This window comes from Camelus bactrianus, chromosome 15, assembly GCF_048773025.1.
Source record: "Camelus bactrianus isolate YW-2024 breed Bactrian camel chromosome 15, ASM4877302v1, whole genome shotgun sequence".
NCBI classification, from domain to species: Eukaryota; Metazoa; Chordata; class Mammalia; order Artiodactyla; family Camelidae; genus Camelus; species Camelus bactrianus.
In genome coordinates this window covers 63,842,276-63,860,434 of record NC_133553.1, presented here as the reverse complement: position 1 = coordinate 63,860,434, position 18,159 = coordinate 63,842,276, and the positions used below count along the sequence as shown (strand labels likewise).

Sequence of the window (18,159 nt, the reverse complement as noted above, 5' to 3'; positions counted from 1 at the left end):
ATCTTTTCCAAACTCAGAAACATTCATCTATATTATATCTCTTTTCCATTATTTCCATTCTTTTGTTCTAGAATTTCTATTTGATGCTGTGGGAATGTTTGACTTTATCCTCCATGTCATTTAACATTTCTTTCATTGGTTGTTTTTGTTTCATTTTGTGTTTTAGTCCTTTAGCTCTGAGTTTGAGAGAGTTCTTAGGATTAATCTTAACTAAGTTCATTAATTCCATTTTCAGTTGTGTGTATTCTATTCGGTCCATGTACCATTTGTTAAAAATGTAGCTTTGATTTTTATGAAAGTTGCAGATGCACATAGTTTTAATTAAGAGACAAGTAGTTCTACAAGGTTTGTTACAAAAAGAACAACAGTTTTCCATCTCCTCTCTCTCCTCCATCTTTCTGCCAGGCAACTAGTGCTGTTTTAGGCACAGACCCACCTAGGTCCACAGAATCTATTGATTCCTGAGGTTATAGAATAGAGTATCCCAATCACAGGTCACAGCAGTGTTTTAGGCTAAAATAAAATCTATGAAAGGTTTGCAAGAGCGATTCTCATGAAGAAAACCTGTGTTTTCCAATTTAAAAAGATACATGCACCCCCATGTTATTGCAGCATTACTGAACAATAGCCAAAATATGGAAACAACCTAAGTGTCTAGCACAACCTTTTGATTAGGGTCCTCTTTTGGTATTGTAATAATCTTTATTCAATGAATGTCATTGGTGTTTGGAAAAATTATTGCCCAATTTATCTCACTTTTAGAAATTAGGATCTCAGAACTTTATATTTGCCTAACAGACAGGCATCATAAGTAATGGTGTTGAGTCTTCTATGAACTCTGTTTCCCATCAGGAGACAGTCTAAATTCCACAGAAAATGTATCTAAGAAAAACCTGCAGCATTTGCTATTTTCCTTTTTTCATGCTGCAAAAGAGGAAGGTCTTTTTTTCGTTCTTCTCCAACACCTGTTTTGGTTACCACAAGATCTCAACCAAAAGAGAAAGCTGATTTGACCACAGAGAGGCTCATCATTTGCATTACATTGATATAAACTTCGATGTAGTTTGACGATTAAATAACAACGCATGTGCAGATCACTGGCTCCACGGAAGTGCCAACCCCCATCTTTCACCCTGCTCAGAAGTCTGGCAGCTGATGAGGAAAGTATTTTTCCCTCAAGATTGTTGACCATTTTCTTTAAAATGGCTGTACTTTTCCTGCTGCTGTCCTGCAGATCACATATATGCCTCGTAAAATCAAACCATCATTTTGAAAATTAGCTCTGGGTCATAGGACTCAACATGGTCTCATTTTGTTTTGCAAATACTCCAGGTGAATGTGGACAGCCCTGATGTGACTGCAGGTAAGTTAGCCATTACAAAAACACAGCATCTATAAATAGTACAGGGTGAGAGTTACCATAATAATCCATCTTTTCTATACATTTGACCCTCAGTATCTGCAGGGAATTGGTTCCAGGACCCCCTACAGATACCAAAATCCATGCATGCTCAAATTCTTTATATAAAATGGCATAGTACAAAATATAAGACTCAGAGTGGCCAATATGGTGGAGGAGCATTTGGCTCTGGTAACCAGAGGGGAGTGCCCTGCTGGGATGCACTGGATGTCTCCTACAAAAGTGCACTTCTCCAAGATCGGGAAACATAACCAACTTACCAAATACATAGAAATAAAAACAGCAAATTAGGCAAAGTGAGGTGACAGAGAAATATTTCCCAAAGGAACAAGATAAAGCCCCAGAAGAAGACCTAAGTGAAGTGAAGATAGGCAGTCTACCTGATAAAGAGTTCAAGGTAATGATCACAAAGATGTTCAAAGAACTCAGAAGAAGATTGGATGAACAGAGTGAGAAGTTAATCCAGAGTTAGAAAATATAAAGAAGAACTAAACAGAGATGAAGAATGAAATAACAGAAATGAAAAAAAACACTAGAAGGAACCAATAGTAGATTTAATGATACAGAGGAATGGATCAGCTGGAAGACAGAGTAGTGGAAACCACTGAAACTGAACAGGAAAAAAAATGAAGAATAAAAAGAAATGATGACAGTTTAAGAGATCTCTGAGACCACATCAAGCATATTAACATTTACATTATAGAGACCCCAGAGGGAGAAGAGAGAGAAAGAGGTAAAGAACATATTTGAAGACATAATGGCTGAAAATGTCTCTAACTTGGGAAAGGAAACAGACATCCAGGTTCAGGAAGCTCAGAGAGTTCCAAACAGGACCAACTCACAGAGGACCACACCAAGACACACTGTAATTAAAATGACAAAAATTAAAGATAAAGAGAGAATATTTAAAGCAGCAAGGGAAAAGCAACAAGTTATGGACAAGAGAACTCCCACAAAGCCATAAGCTGAATTTTCAGCAGAAACCCTGCAGGCCAGAAGGCAGTGGGATGCTATATTTCAAATGATGAAAGAGAAAAACCCACAACCAAGAATATTCTACCCAGCAAGGTTTTCATTCAGCTTTGATGTACAGATCAAAAGCTTTACAGAAGAGCAAAAGCTAAAGGAGTTCAGCACCACCAAACCAGCTATACATGAAATGTTAAAGGGACTTCTTTAAGTGAAAAAGAAAAGGTCACAGCTAGAGACATGAAAATTATAAAAGGAAAGATCTCAGTGGTAAAGGCAAATATACAGTAAAGATAGTAAGTTAACCACAGCTAACATCAGACTCAATGAGGAAAAACTGAAAGCATTTCCTCTAAGATCAGGAACAAGACAAAGATGCCCACTCTCACCACTTTTATTCAACATAGTATTGGAAGTCCTAGCCACAGCAATCAGATAAGAAAAAAATATAAGGAATCCAAATTGGAAAGGAAGAAGTGAAACTGTCACTGTTTGCAAATGACATAGAAAATCCTCAAGATGCCACCAAAAGACTAGCAGAGCTCATCAATGAATTTGGTAAAGTTTCAGGCTACACAATTAATATACAGAAATCTTTTGCACTTATATACACTAACAATGAAATATTAGAAGGATAAATTAATGAAACAATTCTGTTTATAATCACATCAAAAAGAACTACATACCTAGGAATAAATCTAACTAAGGAGGTAAAAGACTTGGGAAAGTATAAGACATTGATGAAAGAAATTGAGGATGACACAAACAGATGGAAAGATATACTGTGTTCTTGGATTGGAAGAATTAACATTGTTAAAATGTCCATACTACCCAAGGCAATATACAGATTCAGTGCAATCTCTATCAAATTAGCAATGGCAGTTTTGACAGAACCAGAACAAATAATTCTAAAATTTGCATGAAAACACAAAAGACTCCAAATAGCCAAAACAATCTTGAAAAAGAAGAACAAAGCTGAAGATATTATGCCCCCTGTTTTCAAACTATATGACAAAGCTACTGTCATCAAAACAGTATGGTACTGGCACAAAAGCAGGCACATAGATCAATGGAACTGAATAGAGAGCCCAGAAATTAACCCACACTTATATGGGCAATTAATCTATGACAAAGGAGGCAAGAATATACAATGGGGGAAAGATAACTTCTTCAATAAATGGTGTAGGTAAAACTGGACAGCAACATGCAAAAGAATCAAATTGCACTACTCTCTCATACCATGCACAAAAATAAATTCAAAATGAATTAAGGACTTAATGTAAAAACCTGAAACCATAAAACGTCTACAAAAAAACATAAGCAGTACGCTCCTTGACATTAGTCTTAATAATTTTTTTTGGATATGCCTCCTCATTCAAAGGAAACAAAAGAGAAAGCTTTTAAAAATCGGACTACATCAGAGTAAAAAGCTTTTAAACAGTGAAGAAAACTATCAACAAAATGAAAAGGCCACCTACTGAATAGGGGAAGATATTTGCAAACAGTATAACTGATACGAGATTAACATGCAAAATATCCAAAGAACTCATATAACTCAATATCAATATTAAAAAAAAAGCACCAAACAACCCGATTAAAAAATGGGCAGAAGATCTGAATAGATATTTTTCCAAAGAAGATATACAGATGGCCAACAAGCACATGAAAAGATGCTCAACACAGGTAATCACCAGGGAAATGCAAATCAAAACCACAATGAGAAATCATCGCACACCTGCCAGAATGGCTATTGTCAAAAAGACAACAAATAATAACTGTTGGCGAGGATGTGGAGAAAAAGGAATCCTCATGTACTGTTGGTGAGAATGTCAATTGGTGCAGCCACTATGGATAATAGTATGGAGATTCCTCAAAAAATTAAAAATAGAACTACCATATGATCCAGCAGTTCCACTCCTGGGTATTTATTTACCCAGCTAGGTCAGCTGAACACATCTCCATAGATTCAGCCAGTAAGGAGACAACAAGCCCATACAGATTTAGACACTCTATTATTCACAGCACAGCAGACAGCAGAGGTTCCCTCTTGCTTCCAAATCCCATGGGGGCGATGCAGGGGCAGCCCAGGTGGACACTGGGTACACTGTGCTGAGGAACAGTGGACCTAGGAATAAAGGGACTGCTAACAAACCTGCCTGTCCTCCCAGAGAGAGGTACGCTCTTTTATTACCCTAAAACATAAGCAAATCTTCCCCAGGGAAGTAGGAGAAAGGTCTCTAGGTTTATTATCCTGGAATATCTCAGGCAAAGGTGGGTCGATGTCTCAGAGTCTCTCTACAGGGAGCCTCTGTCTTGATCTTTCCAAGCAGTCTGTTATGTAAACAACCTTGAACACAACTATCAGTGTCTTTTGCTCAGAGACATGTAGAAACCCCAAACCGACGGAGAGTTATCTTCCAACAACTGTAACATCTTTTTTATAAACCTCTGAAAATGCCAAGTTTTATTCACAATGTAGTAGGAAAAAATAACTTTAAGATGATGAAAACGTCACTGTAGCCCACTGCGTCACGTGAAACACAAAAATTCATAAACTATATATAAAAATGATTATTAAGTGACATCTGTCTGGAAATCCTTAACTCTGTACTGAAGTTTCTTGAGAGTGGTGTTATTGACACATTGGACTGGATAATTCTTCACTGTTGGGAACTGTCCTGGGGGCTGAAGGGTGTTTAGCAGCTTCCCTGGCTTTTACCCACTACGTGTCAGCACTATCCCTAGTCCGACAACCAAAGACGTCTCCAGACTTTGCCAAAATTGTCCTGGGAACAATCACTTCCCACTGAGAACCATTGCTCTATGGTGTCCTCTTCTCAATAAACTGTCAAGCATTAGGAATAAATCAATGAAAGCTGTGCTAGACCACTAACTAAAAACTATAAAATGTTATCGAGAGAAATAAAGATCTAATTAAATGAAAGGAAGTTCTATGTGCATAATTCGAAGATTCATTATTGTAAATATGCAATACTCCTAAATTGATCTACGGATTCAACACAATTCAAATTATCCCATTAGGGGTTTTTAGAATGCAGGTGGAAACTGACAAAAGGATCCTAAAATTTAGACTGAAATGCAAAGGGAAAAAAATTGCTAAGCCTATCTTAAAGAAGATGCAGCTAGAAATATAAAGATACCAAGATTTAATAATGTGGTACTTAAGTCAGCATGGTATTCACACAAAGATAGACAGACAAATGGAACAGAAGAGAGAGGGCAGAAACAGACCTTCACCCACACAGCCATCTGATTTATAACAAAGGTGGCAGTGCAGTGGGGAAAAGATAGACTTTTCTATCCTTTTGTGGTCAATTTGGTGCTGGATCAATTTGATATCATATAAAAAAAATGAATCTTGATAGTTACCTAAAAAATGAAAGCTAAAAATAAAGAAAAAACAGCAACCTTGGTAAAATACCTGTTTACGTATCTTGCAGAAACTCGGCAAAAGACTGGAATAAGCACTTTACAAAAGGGAGTAACCAAATAGCCAATATAACATGTTAAAAAGTGCCCAACTTTATTAGTCATAAGAGAAATGCAAATTAAAGCACTGGTGAGAGACCACGGCGTACACTAGAATGTCTAAAACGAAAAAAAACTAGTTCTTTCAAAGCTGTCATAGTGGAGCAGCTACACTCTCATACACTGCTGGTGGGAGTGTAATTAGCACACCCACACTGGGAAGCAGTTTGGTAGCATCAATTTAAGGTAAGCAAATGTAGATCCTATGACCCAACAATGTGTAGGTAATATGCATCAAGGATATTTTCAAAAAATTTTATAGCAGCATTATTTATAATAGCCAATAACTGGAAACAGTATATATGCCCATCAGTAGTGGAATGGATAAATAAACTGTGGAATAGTGACACAGTGGAATACTATGCAGCAAGAGAAAGAACAAAGTACAGCACAGTAGCCCGAATGTCTTTCTCAAATAAAACACTGAGTGATGGGATCCAGGCACAAAACAGCACGTAATGTATGATGCTATTTAGGTGGAAACTCCAAAAGCAGGTAAAATTTGTCTGTGTTCTTAGAAGTCAGGGTAATGGCTATCTTTGGAGTGACTAGGAGGGCTTATGGGGTTCTGGTAATCTGTTACATGATCTGGGTGCTAATTACAAGGTGTGTTCATTTTGTGCAAATTCACTGACCTGTGCACTTTTTCATATGAGTACTATGCTTCCATCAAAAGTTTACCATAAATCAATCATTTAGTAGAAATCACTACATTTCTCTAATAGAGTAATAAGAGGACAGCCAGAGCAGGCTGACAACTGACTTCCACTCCTCGGCTGAAGAATGCTTTGATTGGTTCTTCAGGAAAAAATATTTTTAAAAAAGAATCAATGGTCTCACTAACTAGTTTTGCAAATTTGCTCAGCTGCAGCCTAACAACCGCATAGTAAAAGAACTTTACAAAACCAAGTCATGAAGCAAAGACTAAACATATTTCAGAGAATTTCACATTTCATATACTTAATATATTTGGAAGAAAATCATGTTACTAAATTGCTAGGTAAAATGAACTGGTTCTTAAATGACAGTTCTTTCTCTAAAATAAATGGCTGCTTGATTTTACTAAGAAAACAGAAAAACATAAGGCTGTCAGTAATTAAGGGTTGTTCTGACAACTTAACAATGTTCTTACAATGCACATTATCCTCAAGGCCACATACTCCCCACTCAACCCGCTGTCTGCTCTCAGTTCAGCCTTGAGCCTTTCTTCAGGTCATGGGGATTGACTTTGAAGGCAGACAAGAAACCTTACCACCATGGTGGAAACATTTTATATCCTAGTTGGGGTGGTGGTCACACTGGTGTACACAGTGTGTTTATTAAAACACACTGAACACTGCACTTCAAAATTGTACCTTTAAGTATATAAATTATGCCCCAATTAAAAAATAATTGCTAAAGTGATAATTAGCTCTTGGTTGCCTGGAGTCAGAATTTATTAAATCAACACTCCATTATGTTATCAATAAGGCCTTCTAGTATTTCCCAGAAATACTGGTTTTCAGGCAGCTGAGTTCCCTGTGGCTTGACCTGTGTCTTCTGGATGTAAATGTCTGCAGATGGAACAAGAAAAAGTGAAGAGGCTCTATATGAGCTTGATGAGGGCTGTGAAACTGTTACTCCATTTAATAAAATGGCATGACAGGATGAAAAGATATTTCCAAATCACATAATAAAAAAGCTAGGGTCAAACTAAAATCCTTTCTACCCAGGCCGCCCCTAAATCCCCGCTGCCTGTTTCCCCAGTTCAGGCCTCAGTAAAGGCTCTTTCTTGTACCTGGGGGAGGCTGCCATCTAGTGGCAGGAGAAGCAACCAAAGGGCCACAAGAAGCATGGGGTAAATGAGCTTATCTTTGCCTTTTGGCCAAACACAGAAGGTGTCCTGGCAGAGGAGAATTCTCCATCTGTGGATTGCCAGTGATGTGTTAGTCATCCACCAACAGACTTGAAAAGATGCTTTGAAGCTGAAGAGAACAGAGGGAGCTCTTTTGAAGGGACAGGCTGGGAGACTCTCAGGCATGACTCTTCCCCGACCCAGGGCAGCACAGTGATGACTGCCAAGGACACGGGACTGTAATTAGCCCATGCTCACGGATGCATTTGTGCCAAATAAAAAAAGGCTTCTTTCATCTGGGTGGACAAAGCCCCAGGGTGCACAGAGTGGTAAGTGGGATACAGGCTGTGTTTCAGACCTCACTACCTCTGCCAGGAGCTCATGTGCAGTGGACAACCTGCCCAACCAGGACTGTGACCCTGATGCAGCCATGGAACTTTTCTCCTGGCACCTCCAGTGCCCACAGCAACACCAGTGCCCAAAAGCTGGGGCAGAAGAGGGACATGCCCCACCCTCATGTTTATCCTTAAGGGACTTGGGCAGCCACTGTTACATGTGAATTTCAGTTTTCTTTCCAACAGGAGCTATCAATTTTGGCTTTCTGTTCAGGCCTAGGTGTTGATGGCTTAATTTCCGGTGAAACGGAAAAACCATTGGGAGCCTCTAATGTAGTGTCTTTAGGAAAATAGTCTCACACCACTTTATCATGAAAGACTGTAGCGTGGAATTGGACAAATCCGACAGTTACAGGTAAAGGGATTAGGACGTTTTACATTTGAAAATCCCTGGAGAGACAAAAGACACATTGTAGAGTAAGACAGTGAAGATGTTTATTCATTTAACAAACATTCCTTTAAGCTCTCTGGTTTGAGACTCTGGGCTAGGAGGGGGTAACAGTGGGGTCCCTCTACCTGACACACACAAACACACACACACACACACACACACACACACACACACACACACACACACACACACACACACACACACATGCGCACATACTCTGTGCCTTAGTAAATGCCTACTCCTCTCTCGCAAGTTCACAGTTCAAAAAGCACATCTTTTATGAAGACCTCTCCTTTCCTCTACATTTAGGAGTTTCTTCATAGCATTTTATGAGTGCATTTCTTTTAGCACTTATCATGTTATAATTACTTCTTTTCATTTGTTTGTTTATATTTATTTGTTTTATTAGCTTTTCTCTTCCACTGCATCAGCTTTTGGCTTGTTGACTTTATTGTTTCTATGTTTTCTATTTCATTAAGTTCAGCTTTTATTCTTATTATTTTTATTATGCTTTCTTTAGGTTTGCTCTATTTTTTTTCCTGCTGTCTTAGAATCCTTTTCATTATACTTAAATATAAAACATAAAACTTGCCATTTTAACCATTTTGTAGTTATTAAATTTTAAGTATTTTAATTAAATACACAGTATTTTGCAACCATTACCACTATTTCCAAATTTTCACCACCCCAAACAGAAAATCTGTACCCATTAAGCAATAACTCCCTAACCCCACCCTCATTTCCAGCCCCTGGTAACCTCCAACCTACTTTCTGTCTCTATGAATTTGTCTATTTTAGATGTTTAATGTAAGTAGAATCATACAATATTTGTTCTTTTGTATCTGGCTGATTTCACTTAGCATAATGTTTCCAAGGTTATCCATGTATCAGAACTTCATTCCTCTTCATGGCAGAATAATATTCCATTGTATGTATATACTGCATTTGGATTATCCATTCATCCATTGATGGACACTTGGGTTGTGCCCACCTTTGGCTATTGTGAATATGCTTCCATGAATACTGGCCTATAAATATGTGTTCAACTCTCTGCTTTTAATGATTTCAGCTATATACCTATAATCACCTCTTTACATCACTGGTACTTGGAGTAGACTCAAGCCCTAGGACTTCTCTCATTTATTTTTATATCCCTAAGCCAAACACACTGGGAATGGATATGAATCGGGTAAATAAGTGAATAATGATAATTCCTTACATCTATGAAGCACTTGGCAGTTTATAAAGCATTTATCACATATTTTTATTTGATCTTCACAATAACCCTGTGAGGCCTTGGAGGAGAATCTGATGTCATTTCCATTTCACAGAGGAAGGCAGCAAAGGTAAGGGCATCAGTGTTAAAGTCACTTAAAATTTCAGACCAGATCATTTGCCTTCTAGTTCAATTCTACTTGTATCCTATCTTGTTATTTCTGAAAAATCATTAGTGAAAAGTATCCATTCTTACAAAAAATTGATAACAGGAATGTAAAAGAGCCAGGGGAAGCTGAGGGGGGTCTTCATTTGTCCTCATTCCCTGGTACAGTAGTTCCTATACTTGGAACTTAAATGATCCAGACTGATCATTTAACATCACAAATTCGATATATCATTACTCTGCATAAAATAATGGCTTTGCACTGCTCCAAAGGTGAAAAACAAAATCCTTAATAGATCTACCCACCCTGTAGAGTGTAGATCTTGACTTCAAAGTCCAATCCTGGTAGGGACTAGACGATTAACTTAAATGAGTGAGCTGGCTGGATGTGAGGTGAAGCAGCAGTTGGCCTTAGCTGCAGTGATGGAAATTGACAGAGAGTGGTGGGGACTGTGATGGCCTGGGGAGCATCTACAGTGGACAGTCAGGATTTCGTTTGTTGCCATGTGGGCATACAGACTCAGTGTGTCCAGATCTTACAACTTTCTAAGAGAAGCCAAAATTTGGATATTTTGTGTGAATTTTATTGATTTTTTAATATTGGCAATTAATTCACATTTTTAATAGACTTTATTTTTCAGAGCAACTTTAGGTTCCCAGCAAAACTGAGAGGGAAGTACAGGGATTTCTCATATACCTCCTGCCATCACTCATGCACAGCCTTCCCCATTATCAACATCCCTCACCAGAGTGGTCAATGTGTTACAATCCATGAACGTACATTGACATGTCATAATCACCCCAAATGCATAGTTTACACTGAGGTTCATTCTTGGTGTACATTCTGTGGGTTTGGAGAAATGCATAATGACAGATGCCCACCCTTACAGTATCATACATAATAGTTTCACTGTTCTAATAGTGAACTGTTCACTGCAATGAATTCAAATTTTAAAATCATTTGGGCTAAAATTGTGAATGAGAGAAAACAGAACAGGCTGGTCACTACCCACAGGACACAGGGACTCACCATAACCCTCTGTACTCCAGCCATACAGAACATCTTCCAGTACCCTTAATGGAGCGGTTCTCAACTCTGGTTGCATGTGAGAATCACTAGGGAGCTGGAAGAAAAAAAAGTGCTGTCTGGGTTCCACTGCTACGTGTTTAGCGGTCCCCAGGTGATGCTCCTGTGCAGCCGGGATTGAGAACATGTAATTGCCAACTAGACTTCCCACCTCCAAGCTTTACCCTCGTCTGGGCAATTTTGCACACTGCAACAAGAGGAAGTTTTTAAAAACATAAATCTGACCAAGTCACTGCCCTGCTCAAAACCTCCCAGGGCTGCATGGATACTTTCCTTTGCATGATTGGAAGGTCCTTCAAGACCTGGCTCCTGCCAAGCCTTCCAGCCTTATGTCTTCCCATCATTGCCTTTGTTACTTTCCACCTTGAATGCACTTTGTTCCAGCTACACTGGACTTCTTGAAGTTCCATGCATATACCATATTCTTTCACCCATGAGCTTTTGCATATGTGTAATTGGAGGGGCTTCAATGAAAGAGGTCACCAGGGCACTGCTGGAGAGGGAGGTGGGGTTTGAGAGGATCTGAAGTGGTACAGGGAGGTGACAAACACTAGTACCATCCTTAAAAAGATGGGGTTCCATATGACCCAGCAATCCCACTCCTGGGCACATAGCAGGAGAAAACTCTAATTCGAAAAGATACATGCACCCCAGTGTTCATAGCAGCACTACTTACAATAGCCAAGACATGGAAGCAACCCAAATGTCCATCGACAGATGACTGGCTAAAGAAGATGTGTATATGTATACAACCGAATACTACTCAACCATAAAAGAGAATAAAATAATTCCATTTGCAGCAACATGAATGGACCTAGAGATTATCCTATTAAGTGAAATAAGTCAGACAAAGACAAATATCACATGATATCACTTATATGTGGAATCCAAAAAAAAAAAAAAGATACAAATTCTATTTATAAACCCAAAACAGACTCACAGACATAGAAAACAAACTATGGTTATCAAAGGGGAAAAGGCTGGGAGGGAAAAATGAGGGGTTGGGGATTAACAGACACACGTTACTATATATAAAATAGATAAACAACAAGGACCTACTGTATAGCACAGGGAACTATATTCGATTTCTTATAATAACATAATGGAAAAGAATCTGTAAAGAAAAAAGATATTTATGTATGTATATGCATAACCAAATCACTTTGCTGTACACCTGAAACTAATATTGTAAATCAACTACAAGTCAATTAAATTTTTTTTTTAATAAAGATGGTCTCCTTGAAGGCAGAGATTACAATTAGTATTGCTTGGTTCCCTCTGTTCTATCCCTCGGGGCCAAGCCTTGAGAATATGAAGCAAATTCTAAGTCCAATTACATTCTCTGGAAATATCCTTTAGTTTGTTTGGTTATTTTGGAAGGGAGCAGTAGATCTAAAGCTTTGAAATTAAAGGAAGATGTGGCAGATTCTGGTAAGTACAAGTAATTCTACAAGTCTGACCTGAATGATTCTGTGACCTCTTCCAGGGGTCTCAAGTTCTGGCTTCAGAGAGATGAAATAGCATCTGATTGAGAAAGTTAAATATAATTTTGTTTCTGGTTGGTGAATTACATCCCCTAAGGATCTCTTAAAGTGATTGTAGAAAAGAGAAGAAGAAAGGGTGAAATGATAAACAACCAGAGGATGGGGGTGACATTTATATTGCAATTTATAGCCTTCTTTGGGAACTCTGAACCACCCAGGAGGACCTTTGCCCAATAGTTCAAGCTTTTATCCAGCAAACATGGAATCCTTGCTTCTGTTATGCAGATGAAAAGCAAGGTTCTCCTGGGGTCACACAGCAGGAGCTTGACATTTGGGGAATGTGATTGATGAGTTCTGTCCTCCCCACAGAGGAGCTCCATGGTGAGAGAGGACTCCAGAAGCCAAATAGGCAAGGGACTTTCCAAACCAAACAACTGCAATGAAATGTAGAACCTGCTGAGCTGTGCCAGACCCAGCTAGACACACAGCCCTGTGGTTCCCAGGAGAGCATCTCCCCAGCTAGATTTTCCACCATTAAAACAGCTCTTTTAAATTCCAGCTTTCTTTCTAGAAGACTCATTTTATAACATCCTAGGGGGAAGGGATCACATTAATTAGATAAGTTTCTCAGCTTTCCTGTCACCTGGTAGGAAGCCAAGCTCACATGAACTTTAGAGGTCCAGGCAGATTCTGTTTTAGGATTCACCTGAGCTGCATAGACTGGATGAGGTACCAGTCCAGGGCATTATGAGGGCAGAGGGCACCTGATGCTGAGGCAAGGCTTCTGTGGGAAGGGTCAGAAGGAGTAAGACATTCCAAAGAAGAGAAGAGCATGGGTAGAGGAGATGTTTAAAGTCACCTAGCCTACTTCACAATTTTCTCTAGACTGGCCAGTATCTCAGAGTCATTATCAAATCCATTATCTTTGTCCCTCCTCATCTCTTTTCTTAGGACACTATAGAAAAATGTTCATTGCAATAAATTCTTTACATTATCAATAAATAGTTTATAGCTCTTTGAGAATTCCCTAATTCTCTAAAAACGTTAGTAGACATCAAGGCTGGGCTTACTCCCTAGTGAAGCAATAAATCTTACATACTAGCTAAGAAAAGATATGACAGATTTTAACTTGTGCTGAGTCTTCACAGGTTCCTTCTTATTTAGACCTCATATAGACTTGTGAAATGGATCTTATATTCTGTTTTCAAAGTGACTACCTACCATAGACTTTTGGGGTTATCCTCGTGTGGTAGAAAGCAAGTGTTAAGTCCAAATGTCATGGGCCTGCGCTGGTCTAGAGGCTGCATTTTACTTAATTAAAACCTAGTGTAAAATATTAACCAGAAATTAAAAAATTAAAAAATGGGCAGAAGACTTGAATAGACATTTTTCCAAAGAGGGCATACAGATGGTGAACAGGCACATGAAAAGGTGCTCAACATCAGAGAAAGATCAATAATGGTTGTTATCACTTACATGTAGAATCTAAAAAACAAATGAATCTAACAAAACACAAACAGACTCTGATGAAGGGAGGGGCAAGATAGGGGTAAGGGATTAAGGGGTACAAATCACTATGTATAAAATAAGATACAAGGACATATTGTACAACATAAGGAATATAGCCAATATTTTATAACTTTAAATGGAATATAATCTATAAAACATGTTGTACAATTACTATGCTGTACACCTGAGACTAATAAAATATTGTAAATTAACCTTACTTTAATATAATTGAATATTTTAACAACAACAAAACAAAATGGCTAAGGGTTAATTTTATGTTACATAAATCTTACCTCAATGCAAAAAAAGAAAAAAATGACATTTTGGAAATGTAACCAGTGGAAAGGCAGAATTAAAATGCTTGGGGCTTTTGGTTAGCAGAAATGCCTTCTAAACTATTCTTGAGTGGAACTAGGCTGCATATGTTAGTATACAAGTGTGTTTTGCTTAAACCAGGAGGTAACTTGCTAAATTCTTTGATGTTTCCAAACACAAACCAGAATTTTACCCCATCTCTAAAAAAGTTGCTTAATTAATAACACTCATATCTTGAAAAAAAGAGAGACTGTGGCTTTCATCTAGGGTGTGCTCTTCTCTCTCAGATCACTCACTCTGGGGGAAGCCAGGTGCCATAAGGCCTGCCGATTGTCCCCTGAGGAAGCTTGAAAACAGACCCTCTCCTGGCTGAGTCTTCAGAGAAGACAGCAGCTTGACTACAACCACATGAGAGACCTTGAACCAGAGGTACACCACTCTTGGATTCCCAATGCACAGAAACTGTGACAAGATAAATGCTTGTTGTTTTCAGCAAATACATTTTGGAGTAATTTGTTACGCAGCAATAGATAGCTATTACAGTTATAGACACATCCACTGTTCATAACTGAAGACCCAGCAATTTGTGAAGAATAAACGTTTTCCAATTTGCTTTCTGCCTGTGGTCAATTTCCAGACCCCTGACACATTATTTTATTTTAAAAATAATTTTATCCAGTCTTATACTTTTTCTTTTCTTTTCTTTTCTTTTTTATTTTTTTGTGCCAAGAGGATTCACCAACCCCTTCATACAGCCACAGCCAGAAGCCCCTAAGGCTGCCTGATTTTTATCTTATACATAAACTTCACTTGGAATAATTTCATGCCAATCCTCTTAATTTTGTATAAACACTTTCTCAAGAAGGATCAATTTTTTTTTTTATTACACTGCCCAGGCTTCCAAGGTAATTTCATCATTTCCTCACTGTCCCAAACAGTCAGCCCCTCAGATGGCAACCTGAATTTTGCCCAGCTATTGAGAAAACCAGTCCTTTTCTATAAAACCCCTGCTTGGGCAACCTGAAAACACAGGAATTCACCTTAACTTTTTTATGAATTTTGTGCCATTATACAAGGGCCCCTAAAAAAAGAAACAAATTGTCATGTATAGTTTGAATTTTACGTAGCACTTCAATTTAAAGAGTGTTCTAGGGAGAAACACTCACTGCCTTAAGTACAGACCTGGAGTAGGTGGGATAAAGCAACATGCCTTCAGGGTCCTTGAAGAAAAACCAAGTTTTTAGATGCTTGGAGTTAAAGAGGAAATGACTATAATAGAAAGATGTAATGATGGAGATTCCAGAAAAAGAAAGGACCAGATGTCAGGTATTTTGGGTTAAACTCAAAATAAGATCCTTTGACTCACAAAATAATTTTGGCTGATGCCCTGTAAACCTTGGCCTTTGCGGCCCGTATTTATGATGCAGGGATAATGATCAAATGCCACCCGCTGGTGCCAATGAGCCTGCCAGTTAAACAGCGGATGCAGGGATGCGCTTTGGGAACACGGAATGAAAGGTGCTGGGAAGCAAAGGGGCGTTGGTGGGAGCTTCCCAAACACCAGCCTCAGTCTTCTGCCCTGAAGCCTGTTGCCACGCCATGGCCAGCCTTGAGGACATAGCTGGGCAAAGAAGGCAACTTTACAAAATGGATAGATTTTTTAATGGGCATGTTCATATTTACACAAATTGGAGAACATTCATCTTGAGGCTGCCTCCTCCATCCTCAGGGCTTCTGCACTTTCTACAAGCACTTCCTACCAGCTGATCACCTAAACTGATGGAGCCACCCTCCTCGCCCCCTCCCCCTCTGCCACATGACACTTACCTGTTTCTTTATTTGTCTACTTATTTATGATCTGTTTTGCCTTCACGGAAGTGTTAATCCCAGGGGAGCAGAGATTTGACCGTATTTTTCTCAGCACAGTGCCTGGCCAGTAGTAGGCATGTAGTACACAGTTGAATTAATGACTCGAAAAAATGTAAAAAAAAAATCCCCAATTCAGGCATCTCTTTTAAAATACCTACTGGACAATTCTACTTAAGTGTTTTCCACATACTTCAACCCTGAAATGACCAAAATGCAATTCTTTTTGTCCCTGCCTATCGCTCCAGCCAATGGCAAAGCCAAGAACTTGGGAGTCATTTTTTGCTCTGATCTCTCACCTGGATTCCTGGAACAGCCTTCTGTTGAAACTGCCTCCTGTTGTGTTCTCACTTGGATATATCTCCTGAGTGATCTTCTGAAACATAAGTTGGATCATGTCATACCACTGCTTAAAACTCAAAACTCCTAGGTGGCTCCCCATTGACCTCACATAAGGATGGAATTATCTTAGCAGAGCACTAAGGACTTTGCTGGTGTGGCTCTTGCCCCTCCCCCCAGCCCCTCCACACATCTCAGCTCTAGCCACACTGAGCTGCACTGGTTGTAGCTGCCATCACACACCTCAGCCTCTGCCCCTCTTCTCCTCTTGTCTTTCTGATGATGCCCTTCTTTTTTGGGTCATCTCATCTATGAAGATTTTTTTAAACCAATATTATATTTCTTAGGACTCGATTTTTAAGGGAAAGAAACCCACCACACACTGGCTTCAGTTAAAAAGAGGATGTATTAACTCATATAAGTAAGGGCTGGTTGGCATGAGCCTCAGGTATGGCTGGATCCAGACACTCGAATGATGATGTTGGTTCTCTCTGTCTCTGTCTACACACACACATCACACATATTTTGGCTTCTTGTTATGAGTTGATCTCATTTTCTCTTGTTAAGGGAAAATGTGGTCACGGAGAGCACCAGGCTTACAGTTTAGACATCCGAGGGGAGAGCAAAAATTTCTCTCTCCTGGTTCCAGCTTATAAAAATTATGGCAAAGACTAAGATTAGCTTGGCTGTAGACATATGCCCAGTCATTGACCTGTGGCCAGAGGGATAAAGTTATGATTGGTCAGGACTTGGACCATCCCTCTGGACTCGGCGAGGGAGGATGGGCATGCCCTTTGTTGGGAGGCCATTCTCCAATAAAAAGAGAAGGTGCTGTTATCCGGAAAAGAGAGTAGACCACCAGTGTCTACCACTATCATCTTCTCCTCCCTCTTTCCTGCTCCGAGCTGTGCAGAGGCAGTGGGACTAGCTGGGACAAAACAGATTTTTGAGTCAGATGAACACAGGTTCAGTTATTGGCTTGATAATAACTCTGTGACCTTGAGAAAGTTTTAAGCCTCTCTGTGCCTTTACTTTCTCACCTGTATAATATTTTAGGGTTGTTGTGAAGACTAAAGACCACATTGGCAAATTACCTGGCATACGGTAGGTATCATTGTTAATAACACCTATAATAATTAATTGTCCATATTTGCCCACCTTCTCCTTCTAGATCATGAGTTCCTTGAGGCAGGGCCTTGTTTTTGGTTCACCCAAACTTAGTTATAAGAGCAGGGCTCAAGTATATCATAGACTGGTGTGCTGGTTTGCTAGCTCTGCCTTAATGGGTACCACTGTGTGGTCAGGCGACCCAAGATGGCTGTCCTCTTGCTCTCTGTACATCTCCTGCCCCCCTAGTCCCTGCTTCATCTACACATACTCACGTGACGGACTTTCCCTCTTAATTATAGAGCCTGATCAGGAAATGCCTATGCCCATGCCCTGGCCCCATCTAATGATTGTTCTAATCTTTAAATTAGAACCGTCTCCACGATGATAGTTTATCAAAGGGGCGGTGAGGGGTGCACCGCTCTGCTGGTTTCCTTGGCAACCAGTGAGCCAACCTGATGTTAGCCCCCCTATAACTGGTAATCTCCCTCCTCCCCTGGAAGTGAGGACTGC

The 18,159-nt window shown here is 39.4% G+C and overlaps 1 long non-coding RNA gene across 4 annotated transcripts in view; it reads right to left on the bottom strand.

Moving 5' to 3' along the window:
• Positions 1-8,552: 8,552 nt before the first annotated feature.
• Positions 8,553-18,159, bottom strand: part of LOC105075799 (uncharacterized) — a 58,303-nt gene continuing 48,696 nt past the window's right edge. For 3 of the 4 annotated variants that reach the window (XR_012499003.1, XR_012499006.1, XR_012499005.1), the window contains one exon: positions 8,553-16,576. This is a non-coding gene — a long non-coding RNA (uncharacterized LOC105075799). The remainder of the gene's footprint in view (positions 16,577-18,159) is intronic. The other variant, XR_012499004.1, reaches the window with a different exon arrangement.